Source organism: Rhinoraja longicauda, chromosome 13 (assembly GCF_053455715.1).
Source record: "Rhinoraja longicauda isolate Sanriku21f chromosome 13, sRhiLon1.1, whole genome shotgun sequence".
In the NCBI taxonomy this organism is placed as follows: Eukaryota; Metazoa; Chordata; class Chondrichthyes; order Rajiformes; family Arhynchobatidae; genus Rhinoraja; species Rhinoraja longicauda.
In genome coordinates this window covers 50,218,537-50,238,168 of record NC_135965.1, presented here as the reverse complement: position 1 = coordinate 50,238,168, position 19,632 = coordinate 50,218,537, and the positions used below count along the sequence as shown (strand labels likewise).

Sequence of the window (19,632 nt, the reverse complement as noted above, 5' to 3'; positions counted from 1 at the left end):
TTAAAAGAGGTGCTGGACCATCAGTTGCTGGCAAATCGGTCGTGAACCTGCGTCTAGAATCTAGGGAAGGATGGCGGCCATGTGGGGTCGAATAAAAAGGTAAGTGCCATGTTTGTTGTTTTTATGATTCATAGAAAATCAGGGCATCCTTATCCTGATAACATTATTTTCCAACTGCACCATTTATTTAAGTAAAGTTAGAATGAAAAACAAACTTTGAAAAATCTTCCAAAATATAATAACACACACCATTACCCAACTTGGTTTGGAGTAGCAGTGATGTGAGGTGTTACGGGCAGAATATCACCCAGCTAAAACTGAATAATTAAATAACAATTTTTATTTACACAGCATTTTTCACATTAACAAAATGCGTAGGTGCATTATAAAAACAAACTTGGCAAACCACAAGGAAAAGGGAAACGGGTGACCAAAAGCATGGTCAGAGAGGTAACTTTTTGTTTTAAATGGAATATCTAAAAGATAGAGAGGCAATAGACAATAGGTGCAGGAGGAGGCCATTCGGCCCTTCGAGCCAGCACCGCCATTCAATGTGATCATGGCTGATCATTCTCAATCAGTACCCTGTTCCTGCCTTCTCCCCATACCCCCTGACTCCGCTATCCTTAAGAGCTCTATCGAGCTCTCTCTTGAATGCATTCAGAGAATTGGCCTCCACTGCCTTCTGAAGCAGAGATGGGAGTTTTTAGACTCGAGTCATAGAGCTATCCAGGATGGAATCAGACCTTTCGGCCCCCTTGCCCTTGCTGACCAAATAAGCATACTGGGTTAAGCTCATTTTTCTGCTTTTGGTACATAGACCTCTAAACCCTTCCTATCCATAAATGTATCCAAATGACTTTGAGGTCTTGGCAGCTTACGGCATCACTACATGAATAATTCAGGTATAATCAGGAATTCTGAATTGGAACAATGAGGACATCCAAAGGGTGTAAAGTTTGAGGGAATTATAAAGACAAGGAGAAGTAAAGGTGACAGGGGATTTAAAAAAAATTAAACCAAGGCACTTTCCAACTGGGAGCAAATACAATTAGTAAGGTTATGGGCGACAAAACCACACAATACCAGTTTGGATATGGCAGAATTTTGGATGGCCAATTCATAGTTAGTAACACAAGGGAAGCTAGCCAGACGTGCAGAAAGAGTAAATGTGAAACAAAGACATGGATTGGGTAACCAGTGGACTGATACAGGATCAGAGTCGGATGATGTTACAACAGTGGAAAAAGACCATCCTAAATTATGGTGCAAAGATCATGACTTGATGAGATGGAGATTATGCACTGCCAGTTTCAATTGCAGATGGTTGTCAAGGAGAAAAGCTGATTCAGTGTCTCGGAGAGAAACTCTGTGCTGCAATAACTTCTGTAATCCTGACTTCTATTTGGAAGGAATGCCTTTTTATTTGGTAAAGGATGTCTAAATAGAAATATTAGAGGGACCAAGTGGTCATAATCAACTGAGAAATCAAAATTGGCGCCCTCTTTTTGGATGGTTTACCAAAATGTAATTTAGAAATGAGAAATTGGAAAGACCAAGACTTGATTCTTGGGGAATCACCACATGTGCAGAAAAAGCAATCATTACAAGTGAATTTCAGTCTGCAACTGGATTGAAATTCCAGTCTCACCAACTAAATGGCACAACTATTACAATAATTACAGTAATGTAACTTTACTAAATATTAAGTGATTCATATCATATTCACTGTGAATACCATGTCACTATTTCCAAGTTCTTTTTACACCAAATGTTCAGTTTTTAATAATTAAGTTCATCCCAAATTTTATAATCAGCAAAATTCCCTGTGTTGCCCTGCAACCCAAGCATCTGCAATGCTGTTGCCCTGCCTACTACTGCCACCAGAAACTGTTCTACTTCAGGGATATTGAGAAACAAACACCATTAACACGGAACCATTTTGCATTTCTCTCCAAATTTACATGCACTCGGGTTTTCTGGTGCATTTGTACAACTAAGTCAAAAGTTTTCCCCTACACAAAGCAATAAGTAGGCCTGTTTAATCTAGTCAGGGACTCTAGCTTAAATACCACATTAAATTAGTGTGGCTGTCTGTGCATAAAGAAACCATATTCGTGTCATTTAATAGCTCACCTTCAAAGGAGATGAGAAAAATAACTGTCCTCCTTCTTCCAATTGCAATCTTTATATGAAAACCAAGTCTCATTCTTCTTTCATACACCTGATATAACCTCTATTTTGCTTTCTTTAAGCTCGCTGTTTTAACTGCAATCCATGAAGCAGCCTCAGCCAATTTTAAGACCATGGCTCACAATAACTGGAGAGAGATGCCAGAGTCACTGGAGCACCGGAACTGCCACTTCTAATCAAACTGAATTGCTTTTGAAATGAACCAACCAAGCATGAAGAAACGTTCAGACAGATAACCCAGTACATGACTGGAAGCTGAGCTGCAACTGTATTTTTCCTTATACCAAAAAAGTCAAAGGTGGTTTCCAAAGTGTCAATTTTTAAAAATGCATAATTTGCTTCCTTTATTGAGATTTTATTCAGATTTGGGAGAATAAGCAGAGAAATAGACTGGAAGAATTTTATTTTTTTTAAAGAGTTTATTTTATCAAAAAGACTTGTAGGAGTAGTCCCTAAATCAGTCACCAATAATAATTTTAAATCCTGAATTTTTTTCTGCAATTTTATTAATAAGTACAACAAAGTATAGTTGCACAAGTTACTGGATAAGCAGGAAGAATTCTCAACCATTGATCTGGAGACACGTGTTCAAATTTCATCATGGTAGCTGGAGTAGTTAACTTCCAGCAATTAGGCATCTGTATTAAAGCTAGTAGAAGGTTAATGAACCAAATGCAGGCAAATGGATCTAACCCAGAAAGCTCTTACAAACATCTACAGGCACATCATAGAAACCATACAGCCTGGTTGCATCTCAGCTTGGTTTGGGAACAACTCTGCCCAAGACCGCAAGAAATTGCAGAGAGTTATAAACGTAGCCCGGTCCATCACAGGGAGCAACTCCCTCCCCCTATTATCAGCCTTATGAACAGTCCTTCCATAACCTCGGGTACTGTTAAAGAAACATATCAAATTCTTAAGGGATTAGACAGGCTAGATGCAGGAAAAATTGTTCCCCATGTTGGGGGAGTCCAGAACCAGGGGTCACAGTTTACGAATAAGGGATAGGCCATTTAGGACTGATGAGGAAAAACTTTTCACCCAGAGATGTGAATCTGTGGAATTCTCTGCCACAGAAGGCAGTGGAAGCCAATGCACTGGATGTTTTCAAGAGAGTGTTAGATTTCGCTCTTGGGCTAATGGAATCAAGGGATATGGCGAAAAAGCAGGAACAGGGCACTGATTTTGGATGATCAGCCATGATCACATTGAATGGTGGTGCTGGCTCAAAGGGCCAAATGGCCTATTCCTGTTCCTATGTTCGATTCACCTCGACCCCATTGCATTCATTGGCGTTTCTCTATGTAACCATTGTGCTGCAATGCTGAGAACTTTGTTCTGCACTCTGTATCTTTCCTTTTGCTCTACCTACTGATATGATTGGACAGCATGCAAAACAAAGCTTTTCTTTGTACCTTAGTACACGTGACAATAATAAACATGGTCAGCGTGGACAAGATGGGCTGATGGGGCTGTTTCTGTGCTGTACAGCTCTATGAATGAGAACACCAAGACATTCAGTGCTAAACAAGCTCATTGCAGAAGGATGACCCTGCCTGCTTCATTGCTGATGAAGCACCGTGGCTCAGCAGTAGAGTTGCTGTCTCACAGCGCCAGAGATCCAGATTCAATCCTGACTACGGGTGATGTCTTTACAGAGTTTGTACGTTTTTTCCGTGACCTGCGTGGGTTTTCTCCGGGTGCTTCGGTTTCCTCCCGCACTCCAAGGACGTACAGTTTTGTAGTTTAATTGGCCTTGGTAAAATTGTAATTTGTCCCTTGTGTGTGTAGGATAATGTGTGCACGCGGTGATCTCGTTGGGGCCGAATCAGTTCCGCGCTAATCTCTAAACTAAACTAAAAGTGCATTTCCTTGCCCTGCGGCTGGTGCTCTTGCAACAATGAATCATCCATGGCTCAGCTGTGAGGCGGCTGGTGTTGAGTGTGCCAGAGTGGGCGATGTGGCTACTCAGCAGAGGGATGTTCGGATTGGCGCCACTTCTTGGCCAACTCTTTGAGTGCGGCCCATTGTTGTGGAACAGTCTATTTCTAACAAATATAAAACTCACTTATCCATCCAGAAGAATGGGAACTTACCAAACAGTGAAAGGCCTGGATTGGGAGAACGTAGAGACTAGTGGGAGAGTCTAGGACCAGAGGATATAGACTCAGAATTAAAGGTTGTTCCTTTAGAAAGGAGATGAAGAGGAATTTTAGTCAAAGGGTGGTGAATCTGTGGAATTCTTTGCCACAGACGGCTTTGGAAGCCAAGTCAATGGGTACTTTTAAGTCAGAGATTGGCAGATTCTTGATTAGTACAGGTGTTAAAGGTTATGGTGAGAGGGCAGGAGAATGGGGTTGAGAGGGAATGGTAGATCAGCCATGATTAAATGGCAGAGTAGACATGATGGGCTGAATGGCCTAATTCTGCTCCTATGGCTTATGAATATGAATTATGGACCTCAATACAGCAGCTATGGTTCTACAATGGGACGAGCTTCAATAATGTAAATGAATGAATGAATGAATGAATGAATGAATGAGTTTATTGGCCAAGTATTCAGAATTTTACATCTAAATTCATAATAGGTGCGTAATGCAACTTTTCAGCAAACAAAAGTATGCACGTACGCGTTGCACTACATTCATGTGTGAAAAACTACTATTATTTCCAACAGTCTGTAGTTCTCGCCCTTCAGGCGAGCGGCGGGGCGGACCGGGCGAGCGGCGGGGCGGGGCCAGGCGACGCGAACAGTGGGGCGGGGCCAGGCGAACGGTGGGACGGGGCCAGGCGAACTGCGGATCGGGGCGGGGCCAGGTGAGCGACGGGGCGGGGCCAGGCGAGCGTCGGGGCGGGGCCAGGCGAGCGGCGGGGCGGGGCCAGGCGAGCGGTGGGGCGGGGCCAGGCGAGCGGTGGGGCCAGGCGAGCGGTGGGGTGCGGCCAGGCGAGCGGTGGGGGGGGGCCAGGCGAGCGGTGGGGCGCGGCCAGGCGAGCGGTGGGCCTAAGTACGAATCACCAATGCTCAGAAGGCTAGACTAAATGCAGGTAAATAGGAAGAGTATTGATACGTACAATATTTCACATGAACATGGTGGGCTGAAGGACCTGTTTCTGTGTGGTACGACTTCGTAACAAATATAAAAGAGCAAGAAAAGGAATAGGTGACGTTTCAGGCCGAGACCCATCTTCAGATGGAGAGTCAGGGAAAGGGAAACAAAAGATAAAACTGTGCTCACTTGATGAGATATTAATGCTAGAGTTGTTTTATAAACTACAGATAACTGATAAGGAAGTACACAAACCTAGCAAAACACCAAGACATTACCCATTCCTTCTATCCAGAGAGGCTGCCTGTCCCGCTGAACTACTCCAGCATTTTTTGTCTATCTTCAGCAAAAATAATACCTTAACATGCCAACAACACAAAGATATGTGCAAATGTGAAGCTGAATAAATTCCAGCTTAGTTGTTCAGGTAGTTTATGTTAACTACAAAGCCATAAGGCGTTTAGAAAAAACACATGGTTTCAATATTCAAATGGTTGAGTAATTGTACGTAACAGCACAACATGTGCTAGACACAAAATGCTTGAGTAACTCAGCAGGACAGGCAGCATCTCTGAAGAAAAAGAATGGGTGACGTTTTGGGTTGAGACCCTTCTTCAGACTAAGAGTTTTGCTGGTTTTTCTGCTGCTTTTTTTTTTTGGTTTGTTTTTGCTGGTCTCGACCCGAAACGTCCCATTCCTTCTCTCCAGAGATGCTGCCTGCCTTGCTGAGTAACTCCAACATTTTGTGTCTATCTTCGGATTAAACCAGCATCTGCAGTTCCTTCCTACACAGCATAACATGTGCTACCTAACATTATGACTGTCAACCAACAGCATCTATGTCCTTGCAGTGCTCAACATTCAACACATGATGGCGCTGTGGCTGCGCACGGAGATGATAAAATAACCCAATGACAATAAAGGCAACTAAGAAACTCAGCTCCTGGTGCAGTGAACATTTCATCCTTCCCTGCTCTCATTTCTTTCTTAATTCTCCTTCCACATGTAATGTGGCTTGTACTTTGAGTGCCAGTCCTTGTCAACAGAGCTGTCATAGATGTTAAACACAATGTGCTGCAGTAACTCAGCGGGTCAGGCAGCAGCTCTGGAGGAATTGATGGGCAACATTGCAGATGTCAGGAGTTATGGGGAGAAGGCAGTAGAATGGGGTTTGGAGGAAACGTAGAAAATCGGTGCAGAAGTAGGCCATTCGGCCCTTCGAGCCAGCACCGCCATTCAATATGATCATGGCTGATCATCCAAAATCAGTACCCCGTTCCTGCTTTCTTCCCATTTCCCTTGATTCCATTAGGCCCAAGAGATATATCTAACTCTCTCTTGAATACATCCAGTGAATTTGCCTTCTGTGGCAGAGAATTGCACAGATTCACAACTCTCTAGGTGAAAACATTTTTCCTCATCCAAGAGATAGATCAGCCATGGTTGAATGACGGAGTAGACCTGATGGGCTGAGTGGCCTAATTCTGTTTCTATCACATGATCTGATGATGTTATGATCACGTGATAGGTGGATACAAGTGTGAGGGGAGGGGAGATTGATAGATCGGAAGACAAAAGCTAGAGTTAAAAAGGAGACTAAAAGGTGTGAGACACGGAGAGACAAGTGAACTGTGCACCCAATGGAAGATATATATGTGGAAGGGGATGGGTTGAAATTGCTGTTCTCTCCTCTCAGATTGAGAAATAATCATGATTTATGTGACTTTCCGCTTCTGTTTTGACTGCTCACTGATCGACCCATTATCTAATCCTCCAGTGCTGCAACTTGCATTCACCATACAGAGCCAGTACTAACATTAACCCTGACAGTCATTGTCATGTCTGTGTCCCTCCTTGGCCTTGATCTTAACTTACACCCACATATGGTCAAATCTTTATTTAACCTTCACATGAAGCCAAGACCCGCATCTGATTAATTAATCCCAATACCACCACCTTCTCTTCTCAATATTATTTTTGTTTAGTTTACTGATACAACATGGAAACAGGCCCTTCGGCCCACTGAATCCACATCAACCATCGTTCACACTTGTTCTTTGTTATCCCACTTTCTCATTCACTCCCTACATTTTGGGGGCATTTAACACAAACCCACACGTGATTGGGATGTGGGAGGAAACCGGAGCACCAGGAAGAAACCCGGTCACAGGAAGAATGTGCAAACTCCACAAAGACAGCACCCAAGGTCAGGATTGAACTCGGTCGAGTCTCTGGTGCTCTGAAGCAGCAGCTCTACTATCAGTGCAACTGTGCCTATTTTTCATGTTAATAATTAGGAATTTGACGAAACAAGAAACCTTTTGAATTAGTCCTGCAATATATACTCTTCTTTGTCTCTACTAATGCCTATTTTGTCTGTGATTCTATATATCGATTTCCTTACCAATCTGAGGAAGCAGCTTAAATTCACGTTTAATTCCATTTCCTTGGTTCTACCTTTATTTGGAACTATCCTATCCCCATCACCTTTCCTTCCAGTCTCAGATTTATCACCTCAGCATTCTAACCAGGTTTTCTTCCAGTCTCCCAATCTGTTTGCTTACATTTCTCTCTTCCTAATTTCACCTACCCAATTTACTAACATTTTTTCTCCAACTTCTTTACTTTATCCACCAACTTGTTAATTTCTCTTCAACTTCTCCCCCTCACAATTCATTCACTCTACATTCTCTTTCCAATCTAAAAACACCATGCAAGCATTGGTCAGCTGATCTTTTCAGTGTTTTACATGTTTGTACTATTAAACATGGACTTCAATATTTCATTTATAAGAATTCCCCGATAAGAAGAGGCTGTTACATCCTAATAATGTTAAAATAACATAGCACACAAATCAATTAGAAGATATTCTACCGCATAATGGTAGAGTTGCTGCCTTACAGCGCCGGAGACCTGGGTTCAATTCTGATTACAAGTGCTGTGTGTACAGTTTGCATATTCTCCCAGTAGGTTTTTTCCTGGTGCTCCCGTTTCCTCCCACACTCCAAAGACATACAAGTTTGTAGGTTAATTGGCTTCGATAAAGATTGCAAATTATTCCTCGTGTGTAGGATAGTGCTTGTTCACAGGGATTGCTGGTTGGCGCGGACTCGGTGGGCCAATTTCCGTGCTGTATCTCTTAACTAAAATAGACTTTGAAACCCCGTCAGATTTTTTTTTTTTAAACACAAAGTGGTGTAGTAACTCAGAGGGTCATGCGGAGGAAAGAAATGATGAGCAATATTTCTTCAAACTGAAGACGGGTCCTGACCTGAAACATTATCTATCTGCTCTGCCCACAGATACTGCCTGACCCGCTGTTACTCACACATTTTTGTGTTTTACTCAAAATTCTGAAGTCTCTTGTGTCCTCACCTTTTTTTTTAAACAGGTTGCATGCAAATGTTTGCTGCCTTGGGGTGCATGAAGGTTAGAAAAACCTTAAGTTTCTAAATGTTGAGAGGCACCAGTCATATAAAGGCCAATTTAAAAAAAAGGAAATTGTATATTCTATCAAATCCATTCAAACATTTTCTACCGTACAAACATATTCTCTCATTTTCTACACGGAGAGCATGCGCTCTACAATTTTCCTACCTTGTACTTCGATAAATGGGGCTTGCTCAAGATCAGAAGAGCCTATTAGATTGGCATTCCTTCCTTCTCTAGCCCTGGCCCTAGCCAGCCAGCAAGCAAGCTCTTCCTCAACAGGAGCTTGATAGTGATTGCAGGCCATTACTGCTTGGAAACAAAGGCCGTTCTATTTTTATTACCAGAGGATAAGATTGAGGTTACAAGGAACTGCAGGTGCTGGAATCGTGAGCAAAAAAAAAGCTGGAGTAGCTCAGCAGGTCAGGATGCATTTCTGGAAGGATAGGAGTGTGAAGAAGGTTCCCGACCCGAAGCGCTATCTGTTCATTCCCTCCACGGGCTATGAGGAACTGCCAGAGAAAAGAAGTTGAAGCCCAAGACAGATGAGTCATGATCACATTAAAATGCAGGGCAGTCTTGAGGGGCCATGTAGCCCACTCCTGTCCCTATTTTCCTATGAATTTCAGTTATTCAGACATTGTTTTCGTGTGATGGCCTAAATTATTTTAGTACCATGTAGGGGGGAAATTATACCTCCGGACTAAGTGTAAAGACAAAAACGCAAAGTAATTTATTGGCAAATTTTACTGCCTCTTCAGGTATTTTAACTGTTAATGCAATACAATAATGATGTGCAAATCAAGGCTGATTGCCTCGTGAAATGTGGCTCTTAAGATCTTAACCAATTTTGAAACTTCAGAATCACATCTACTTTCTGCATGAAAAATGTTTCTTTAGTCACTTACAAAAAATGTAATTTAAAAAAAAACTACAATCAAGAGCCAACATTGACTGAAACGACCCGGGAACAAGAATTATACCGAAACATTATCCTCACTTCTTTTTCCATTCTCGTCGAGCATCTCCAACACTTCATTTACATTTTTGTGAAGAATCCTGCCACTTTTTATTCAAGATGCTATACGTCCATTTCCTTATGCAGGACCAGGTGTCCATGACCTTTCCACACCATTTCAAAGTTAACACATATGGTCCAATGATTTGCATATCAGTATAGTCCCACCATCAGCTCTCAACCCATGACTCAACCCAGGACCCCCCCTGGACAAGAACAAGATGGACTCCTTTTGTGATACTGAGGATTACGTTAGTAGATTAGCGATTCATAAAATAACCCTACTAATCTGTAGGGATCAGGAGGTACTGCAAAATAGGCTGCAATTATAAGGCAAGAAATATGCTCTAGTAATAGTCTTTATATTAACTAAAACATCAAGATATTTAAATCCATTTGTAAAATAGATTAAGCATTCTGTAAACAATTCAAATCAGCAGACACTAAGCCAGGACAGCCATAGTGGTAGTCCCTCTATTCTTTCATACGAGGTATCTTCAGGGCACAATCCTACTCCATTTTATTTTGACAACAGCATCTTAAGTGTCTGAACAAGGGTCTCAACCCGATACTTCACCCATTCCCTCTCTCCAGAGATGCTGCCTGTCCCGCTGAGTTCCTCCAGCATATTGTGTCTACCTTCGTAGTAGTTTAAACTAGGACCTGGAAGCTATAATACTGTTATTAAATCTATAATTTAATTAAGCTGCTTAAATATAACCATAAATGGTATTGAATAAAAACTTTATCGGATTAAATTAGTAAAAGCTGGCCTAGGATATGGCTTGGAACATTGTGCCTGCTGCCCGCCCTTTGTGGGAGGTTGTGGACAGTGTGTTGGAATAAATCTGTGGACCAACTCAAATCCCTCCAGCTCAGAGTCATTAAGCTACAGTAAAGGTCAGAGATACTCCAGTGCACAAGGGTGGAGTCCAAATCATTTGGTCCTCTAGGATATGAATGTATTCTCAAAAGACTGTTCAGGAGCTGTGCCAACAAGGTAGGACCTGCGTAAGGGTGCATTGGGAGGTGGCAAAGGCTTTAAATAAGGAAGGTGGTGTGGAGATCTATAATAATTATAAGCAGCCTAAATATAAACCAAACATGAAAAATCAAGAACAGGAGCCCAAAAAGTTGATTACCCATACAGTGAGAAGAAGCCCTATTGTAAATAAATCACATGCACAAAATCGCATATACTGTTCTCAATAAAAGAGGGGAGTTGAAAGAAATTTTGTGTTGGAGGAATCAGACATGGCAGCAATTATTTAAACAAGGCTGCAGAAAATCTGAAATTAAACACTGCCAAATATAACGTATTTAGAAAAGATACATTGAAAAAAAAATGGGGAGGTCGATTTAGTGGTGCTTATCATAACATGATGGTAATAGAAATAGGGGCACGGCTATTAAGGAAGACAAAAATGTTATCTTTAATCTTAATCCAAATGGATTCTAAAGAATCGATCACACTAACAGATGCACCATAGCTCACAGTGGAGCAGGCATGGAGGAGGAAATATGTAGACAAATCATGAAAATGATTAAAACAGAACAATAATTATGTAGGATTTCAACCACTGGATATTAAGTGCACAGAGGAGATAGGTTAAAGGGAAAATAGGCTGCAATTCCTAAATGAAAGCATGACTCCTTTAAACCCAGTATGCCAACACAGAACAAGGGAGGATTCACTATTGGATAAGGCAATGGGTTAGGAGCTCAGCGAGATTAAAGATAAGACACAAGATAAGACAAAGACACAAGATAAGACACAAAAAGCTGGAGTAACTCAGCGGGGCAGGCAGCATCTCTGGAGAGAAGGAATGGGTGATGTTTCGGGTCGATTCTGAAGAAGGGTCTCGGCCCGAAACGTCACGCTCCTCTCCAGAGATGCTGCCTGACCCGCTGTTAGACTAAAGATAGATACAAAAAGCTGGAGTAACTCAGCGAGACAGTCAGCATCTCTGGAAAGAAGGAATGGGTGACATTTCGGGTCGGGTCTGAAGAAGGGTGTCGACCCAAAATGTCACCCATTCCTTCTCTCTAGAGATGCTGCCTGTCCCGCTCGCTCAGTTACTCCAGCGTTTTGTATCTATCTTTAGTTTAAACCAGCATCTGCAGTTCTTTCCTACACTCAACGAGATTAAACTCAGCTTTCGTTTCTATAGAGAAGATACAAGTCGCATTTCGTCTCCAGGTATAGGTCAGTTAATCGATTGCAAGTCAGTCTCCCTCTGTAATATTGTCTGGGTTTCCACCCACCCTGGTTCTCAGTTTTAACCAGCACACACTGCCCTTTCCTTGGCACCTTCTCATGTAGCCGCATGTATTTGCACGTTTATCTCTTCCTATCATTTGGGGATTCCCACACTACTTCCAGGCAAACCAGCGATTTACTCCTACATCTTGCTGTTTAGTACATTGCTTTGACTCTCCATCATGGTGGCCTCTACATTAGCAAAACTAAATGCACACTGGGTGACTATAATTTTAATTCTCTACTCAATTTTTTCCATTGTGCAAGCAAGACAGTCGTCGGACTTTGTAGTGTTCAATAACCTGATGGGTGTTGGGAGGAAGCTGTTCCTGAACCTGGAGGTCACAGCTTTCAGACTCCTGTACCTTCTTCCGGATGGCAGGAGTGAAATGAGAGCATGGTCAGGGTGGTGTAGACAAAGAATATTGTTAAATTCCAGATTACTAGTTTCTCAAGTTTATAATTGAAAACATGACAAAGCAACATGCTGTAATGTAGGTTTGGTTGTAGGTTTTGGAATTTATGCATATATATGTGCCAGAGGCACTATCGCATATTTGAGGTCATAGTGACAAACATTGAACGTCAATGTAATTCCAACCGTAACAGAGGGACCAATACCACTGTGACAGGATTGCTTCAGGATTTCAGATTACACACCAGATATCCAAGTTGATGGAAGTCATATTTGACTGCACTTTTGCTCCCATTCCTTCTCGTCCCACCTGGAGCATGGATAGGATTAGTCATATCCTTATTTCCTGTCCCATGGACTTCACATTCAAGGGAATATCCTCAGATTTCAGCAAACATCGGCATGACGGTACTACTGGATACATAACCAACTCTCACTTTCAACATTACAAATAAACTATTCCTTCCATGACTCCCAGACTGACTGAAGAAAGGTCCCGCGCAAAATGTCACCCATTACTTCTCTCCAGATATGCTGCCTGCCCCGCTGAGTTACTCCAGCATTTTGTGTCTATCTTCAGTGTAAACCAGCATCTGTACTTCCTTCCAACACATACCTTTAAGCTCAACTGAATGGCAAGTTCACTCCAAAACATATATGGTGTTCAATTCTAAATCAATAACTGATACTAGTCCTTAAACGTTTCACTAACTAGATTAAAAGATTTATCTTTTAACAACTATTCAATTTTCCCTAGTGTTTATTTACTTTTGTAAGCATTAATTTCTTACAAGAACTTAGCATGTCAAAAAGAAACTACACATCCCGTGTTCATTAATTAACTTATTATGCAGAAATTAAAACTTATTATTTTGTGTCTTAAAGCAACAGACACTTACTAAAAATAGTGAAATACTCAGGATCCTCTATCAGTAAGCTTAGGGGGGCAGATAGAGGCTGCAGAATGCAAATGCAGAAATGTTGAAAGCAGCAAAGACACACTGGGCTCCTATGTCTGATCTGTTTGGTCAAGACATTTCAATGGTAGACAATCCAATCAAAGTGCATGTCAACACACACCAACCAGCTTGTGGTACAAAACCAAGTAACCGGTGTCTTAAAATGTTCACACGTCTTCAAAATTATCACATTACGAGACACAGTGCACTCTAAATAGCCACATGTATTGAGAGGAAATTATGCAAATGGCCAACTTACCAGCTTCAATTCCTAATAGTGAAAAATTCAAGGTCTAGCAAATGGTGAATTATGTCAGCACTCCGAAAATGTTGCAGCACCTGTGTGAAGTACAAAAATGTGATAAATATGATTTTGACTAAAGATTATAAAGATTGAAGATGTAATAATAAATAATCTGCAGAGCAGAGCATCAGAAGATAATCCCAAATAGATATTGATTGCTTGATTGAAAGATACAGCATGGAAACAGGCCCTTCAGCCCACTGAGTCCATGCCGACAATCGTTCACCTAGTTCTATATTATCCCACTTTCCCATCCACTCCCTACACACTCAGGGCAATTTACAAAGAGCAATTAACCTATAAACCCGCACGTCTTGGGATGTGGAAGGAAACTGGACACCTGGAGAAAACCCAGATGGTCACAGGGAAAACGTGTAAACTCCACACAGACAGCACCCGAGATCAGGATTGAACCTGGTTCTCTGGCGCTGTGAGGCAGCAGCTCTACCAGCTGCACCATTGCATCAAAAAGAACGAATCTCATCCATTTCCAGTGCAATCAGCACGCATGGGATTAGATGATGGAGGAGGAGGAGCCAGCGCTGCCGTCGCAGCTGCGGCTTGCCTGCAGTCCGTCTGTCTTTTGTTGTTTTTGTATGAATTGTAGTTTTAATATGGTGTAGTGTTTGTATGTTATGTGGGGGGGAGGGGGTGGGAGGGAACGGGAACTGTAAAAAATTCTCTCTCCCGAACGGAGACACGACCTTTGTTTCTGTGTCGTGTCTCCGTTCCCGTTGCGGCCTACCACCGGCCATGCACCTGGGACCACCTGGGGCTCTGGTGCTGGCTGCCTGCGGATGCTGCGGGAGCGGCTGCGACTCGTCTCCGGAGGCTCCGGCGCGGGCCGCGTGGACGTCAGAAGCCCGCAGGCCCCTGGGTGGGGGCCGACATCGGGAGCTCTGGCAGCGGCAGAGGCAGCGTGTTCGCCCGCCCCGAATCGCGGGGCTTGGGTCGGCCCGCCGCGGACCTTTCACCATCCGGCGCGGCCTGGAATAGGCCGTGGACCTTTCACCGTCCGGCGCGGCGCTCCAATGTCGGGAGCCCCGACGTGGCAAGTTCAACAGCCTGACCTCGGGAGAAGACGGCAGGGAAGAGAAAATACATTTTGGCCTTCCATCACAGTGAGAAGGGACTGGAGGAGACTCACTGTGATGGATGTTTCTTTTGTTTGGTGTTAGTGTATGATTGTATGTGTTATTGCATTTTTATTGATTATTCTTATTGGTCTTAGTGTTTCAACTGCGGGTAATGTTTCATTTCACTACACATTTATGTGTATGTGACAAATAAACGACTATTGACTATATTGCAGAAAATCACAGTGTGTTCATAATGGTAAAAAATCAAGGACGGAATAGTTTAAAAAGAATATTGCCTAAAACTGCTCCCAAGGCATAAACAACAAATATAAACTGAAGGAAAATAAGGAAAATAAACCTGAGCACATTTTTAAAGCAATAAAAAATGAACCCATTATTGGTATAAAACAAATTTACTCTAATTAAGACATAAATTTCATTCTGTGTTCTACTTTATTCTTAATAATATTTTAAAACTTCAAACAGAAACAGGTAGCATGGAAGAGTTGGGCTGATGGTACCATTTCCACGCAGTATGACTCAAAATCATGCAATTCTACTGTGCTTTAATTTAAGCATCCGAAAGCTTGTACTGAAGTTAAACTTGTCGCCTGCAGATACTTCCTGACTTTACAACTTCCTAAAATTGTTATTGTCATACTTTTTTTCAGATTTCCCCAGTATGAATGTTTTGTTCACAATGACAATGGAACCCACTTTTACAAACACTGTCATCCTAATTCCAAAGATTTATCACCTACTTAGCCTAGGACATTGACCCCTAGTTTCCCTCTATCCCAAGAGCCTATAAACTACACCATCAAAACAACAAAAAAGGTTGTATCCAATGACTGGGATCAGTATAGACAAGTGTTTAATAGCAGGAATGATGGATCATGTTTCCATGCTGTGTTATTCTGCCTGGGGAAAGCTGTTGTAAAGGGCTTGCATGGGTGTACTTGCATGGGTGTACAAGTTTATAGAGTTAGCTATCATCTCATACAGCAGGACATGGGGGAACCATTGGTGTGCTGGTGAACCCTACACATGCATTCCACCATGGCACGCTATCCATGTTGAGAGGATGGCAACTTCATTTAGATTTAACTTCTGAACATGTCAAGATCAGTTGGATAAAAATATATTGAGAAGGCTCAATCAAGAGTATAACAGCCTACGCACTCAAACATATACAGTGAGCTCCATAATGTTTGGGACAAAGTCTCATCATTTATTTATTTGCCTCTGTACTCCACAATTTGAGATTTGTAATAGAAAAAAATCACATGTGGTTAAAGTGCACATTGTCAGATTTTAATAAAAGCCATTTTTATACATTTTGGTTTCACCATGTAGAAATTACAGCAGTGTTTATGCATAGTCCACTCATTTCAGGGCATCATAATGTTTGGACACCGCAATGTCATGTAAATGAAAGTAGTCATGTTTAGTATTTTGAATGACTGCTTGAAGGGCGGCACGGTAGCGCAGCGGTAGAGTTGCTGCTTTACAGCGAATGCAGCGCCGGAGACTCAGGTTCGATCCTGACTACGGGTGCTGCACTGTAAGGAGTTTGTACGTTCTCCCCGTGACCTGCGTGGGTTTTCTCCGAGATCTTCAGTTTCCTCCCACACTCCAAAGACGTACAGGTATATGTAGGTTAATTGGCTGGGTAAATGTGAAAATTGTCCCTAGTGTGTGTAGGATAGTGTTACTGGGCGGCACGGACTTGGAGGGCCGAAAAGGCCTGTTTCCGGCTGTATATATATGATGATATGATGATGAAGTCTGCGATTCATGGACATCACCAGTTGCTGGGTGTCTTCTCTGGTGATATTCTGCCAGGCCTGTATTGCAGCCATCTTGACAATAATAAACCTAAACTTGACCTAGATACTGCGTGTGTGAAGTGCGCATGTCCCCACTGTGAATACGTGCATTTCCTCCACGTGCTTCAGATTCTTCTCACATCCCAAAGAAGTGTGGGTTTGTAGGTTAATTGCCTTCTGTAAAGTTGCCCCTAATGTGCAGGGAGTGGATGAGAAAGTGGGATAACATTGAACAAGTGTGAACGGATAATTGATGGTCAGAGTGGACTCGGTGGCCTGAGCAGGTTGATGAAGAACAGAACGCACAAGAAGTATGTTCCGTAAATAGGAAGGGGGATGGCAGATACAGAGACCCCCACGTGGCTATAATCAGGTGCTCATAGCATGAATTTGCCAGGGAGGTCTCTAAAAGGACATGAGCGAATACCATATTGATGGTAAATAATTGTGCTCATTTCTGTCAGCTGAGGGAAGTATACACGAAGGCTTCTCTCCTTCCGTGGCCTATGAAGCAATAAACAGAAAATTGCGAGTCATGGCATATTAGCAGCAATGCTTAGCAACTGTGGCCCTGACCTCCATGAGCAAAACAATCAAGACACACACGGTTGTATTGAAATTGTAAATAGACACAAATCACAGCATGAAGAAACATGCCGAACTGACCCTTCCAAATAACATAGTATAAGAAAATAAAAGCAGATGCTGGTACAAATCGAAGGTATTTATTCACAAAATGCTGGAGTAACTCAAAAGGTCAGGCAGCATCTCAGGAGAGAAGGAATGGGCGACGTTTTGGGTCGAGACCATTCTTCAGACTGATGTCAGGGGGTCGGGACAAAGGAAGGATATAGGTGGAGACAGGAAGACAGTGGGAGATCTGGGAAGGGGGAGGGGAAGAGAGGGACAGAGGAACTATCTAAAGTTGGAGAAGTCAATGTTCATACCACTAGGCTGCAAGCTGCCCAGATGAAATATGAGGTGCTGTTCCTCCAATTTGCGGTGGGCCTCACTATGGCACTGGAGGAGGCCCATGACAGAAAGGTCAGAATGGGAATGGGAGGGGGAGTTGAAGTGCTCAGCCACCGGGAGATCAGATTGGTTAACATGGTTTCAGGAGAAACGGAGCTAGTAATGTTTAGTTGGGCCAAAGGCCCTGTTTCCATGCTGTATCACTAAACTAAACTACTGATTTTCCACATCAGTGCAAAAGCTTTTCACTGTACCTCGGTACACGTGACAATAAACTAAACTGAACAGAATGCTGTACATTGCCCCCCGTTTACATTATTTGGAGAGAAGGAATGGGTGACGTTTCGAGTCGAGACCCTTCGAGTCGAGATGCTGCCTGTCCCGCTGAGTTACTCCAGCATTTCGTATCTACTTTCGATTTAAACCAGCATCTGCAGTTCTTTCCTATAAAAATTTGGACCTCTACCATAAAATGTACTGGGGAGAACAACAACCTCTTCAACAAAATGAGATGAATTTTCCAACAGCTCTATGATGTCGTGAAAAATGCTAAATTGTTATCAAGTTTTGACAGAGCACCATAATATTCGGAGTTGTGTGAACACATTTCTTACCAGATGTCTCTGTAGGTTTGTATTTTAGGGCTATCAATTTGACTCAATATCTCCTCTCATGAAGGCATATCTCAGTGCAGTTTTGAAATCAAAGATTTAGATCTTTGACATCTAAAATCATTTCCCTCAATTTCCAAATCTGCAACACCAGCCAGTTGAAAGGGATGTAAAATCTCATGGTTAAGAGACTTCAGTCTTTCCAATTTCTTGTTGGAACCACACGATACGATATTGGCACCAGGTGTAGAAAATGCTCTACACCGTAGATGCAAACTAGAATTCCTTTTCAAAAAGGCTCAAAATCTAAAATCAGAACCCCAATTATGGTGGCTGGCACTTGGCCTTTCATATTTTGGAAGATCTTCAACTCCTTCCTACTTTGCTCGGAGCTATCATCCCTAGTAAAGTCAGGCAGATTTTACAGAGGAAAAAAAAAATGCTTTTAATAAGAAATCCCAAACTACATCAGATTCAGAACTGAAATAATAGTTTCAATCCTACAAATAAAAATTCTGAAACTATTATCATAATTGAGAAGATCAATGCTGATATCAAAACATTGAAAGCAGTCCAGTTGCTTCAGGGTGCCAATAAAAAGAATAAATTCATGACCATGTTGGTGAGCTCAACAAATGAGGGAAATGGCGGATACAACATTATGCGGGAAAATGCATGGTTCATGTGGATATCTGTTTAAAAGCACAGAAATTACAGCTCTAAAGACCTGTTCAGGCTATACAAACAACAGACGTTAGGATGCATTTGGTAAGTGCTGACAAGAGAAGTCATTTAAAACTATACTTGGCCCTAACACAATCACTGTGCAGTCTTCCTTTGAAGAGTAAAATGATAGAACACAGAACATAAGGAAACGCTTGTAAAACTGTGGAATAATATGCCTGGCGTTGGAGGAATGAGAAGGGATACAGCAGAAAGGGGATGTAATGGAAAAGTATGTTATGAAAGGGTTTGGATAAATTATATCTTTACAACTCCTCTTGATGTGTACAGACTTTAAGCACGAGATATCATATTTGATCTGAGCAGTGGTGAAAGAGAATGAGGAAGAGTAAACAGAAGGCTGCCACTCACAGTGTGACGCAACCTGTCCAGCATTAGCTTATCCAGGGTGGTGGATTTACAATGTTCTGTTAACATGCTCGTTTAATTTTGGACTTTTGGAACTGTTAATCTTTCCTAGTCTATTCTTTCAATTTTCCTTTATACTTGTTTGAACTTTATCTTATCATGATCCTAATTATTTCCATTACCTCACCAATATGATCTTTTAAGTAGTCCAACAATTTCCATTATTTATTTTCTCATTGAGGAAAGAAATAGTTTGCACATCAATCTAATTTCAATAATTATTTATTCCTCCCACCCTAGCTGTCCTTTCTTCCCACAATGCTGCTAAAAGGATTACATTGCTTATGCAAAAACAAAATGAATCTATCTTTTCTCTTTGTTGTTGTTGGTATTGAGTAAACTTTGTTTTCCTGCACTCTGAAAA

General features: G+C 42.0%; 1 protein-coding gene across 4 annotated transcripts in view; it reads right to left on the bottom strand.

The window, feature by feature from the left end:
• tbl1xr1a (TBL1X/Y related 1a) overlaps positions 1-19,632 on the bottom strand; it is a 107,839-nt gene that overhangs the window by 44,022 nt on the left and 44,185 nt on the right. For 3 of the 4 annotated variants that reach the window (XM_078410938.1, XM_078410941.1, XM_078410939.1), the window contains exon 2: positions 13,581-13,660. The exons of the other annotated variant lie outside the window; for it this stretch is intronic. The gene's annotated coding sequence lies outside the window, so the exon portion shown is untranslated. The remainder of the gene's footprint in view (positions 1-13,580; positions 13,661-19,632) is intronic. 4 annotated transcript variants of the gene reach the window in all.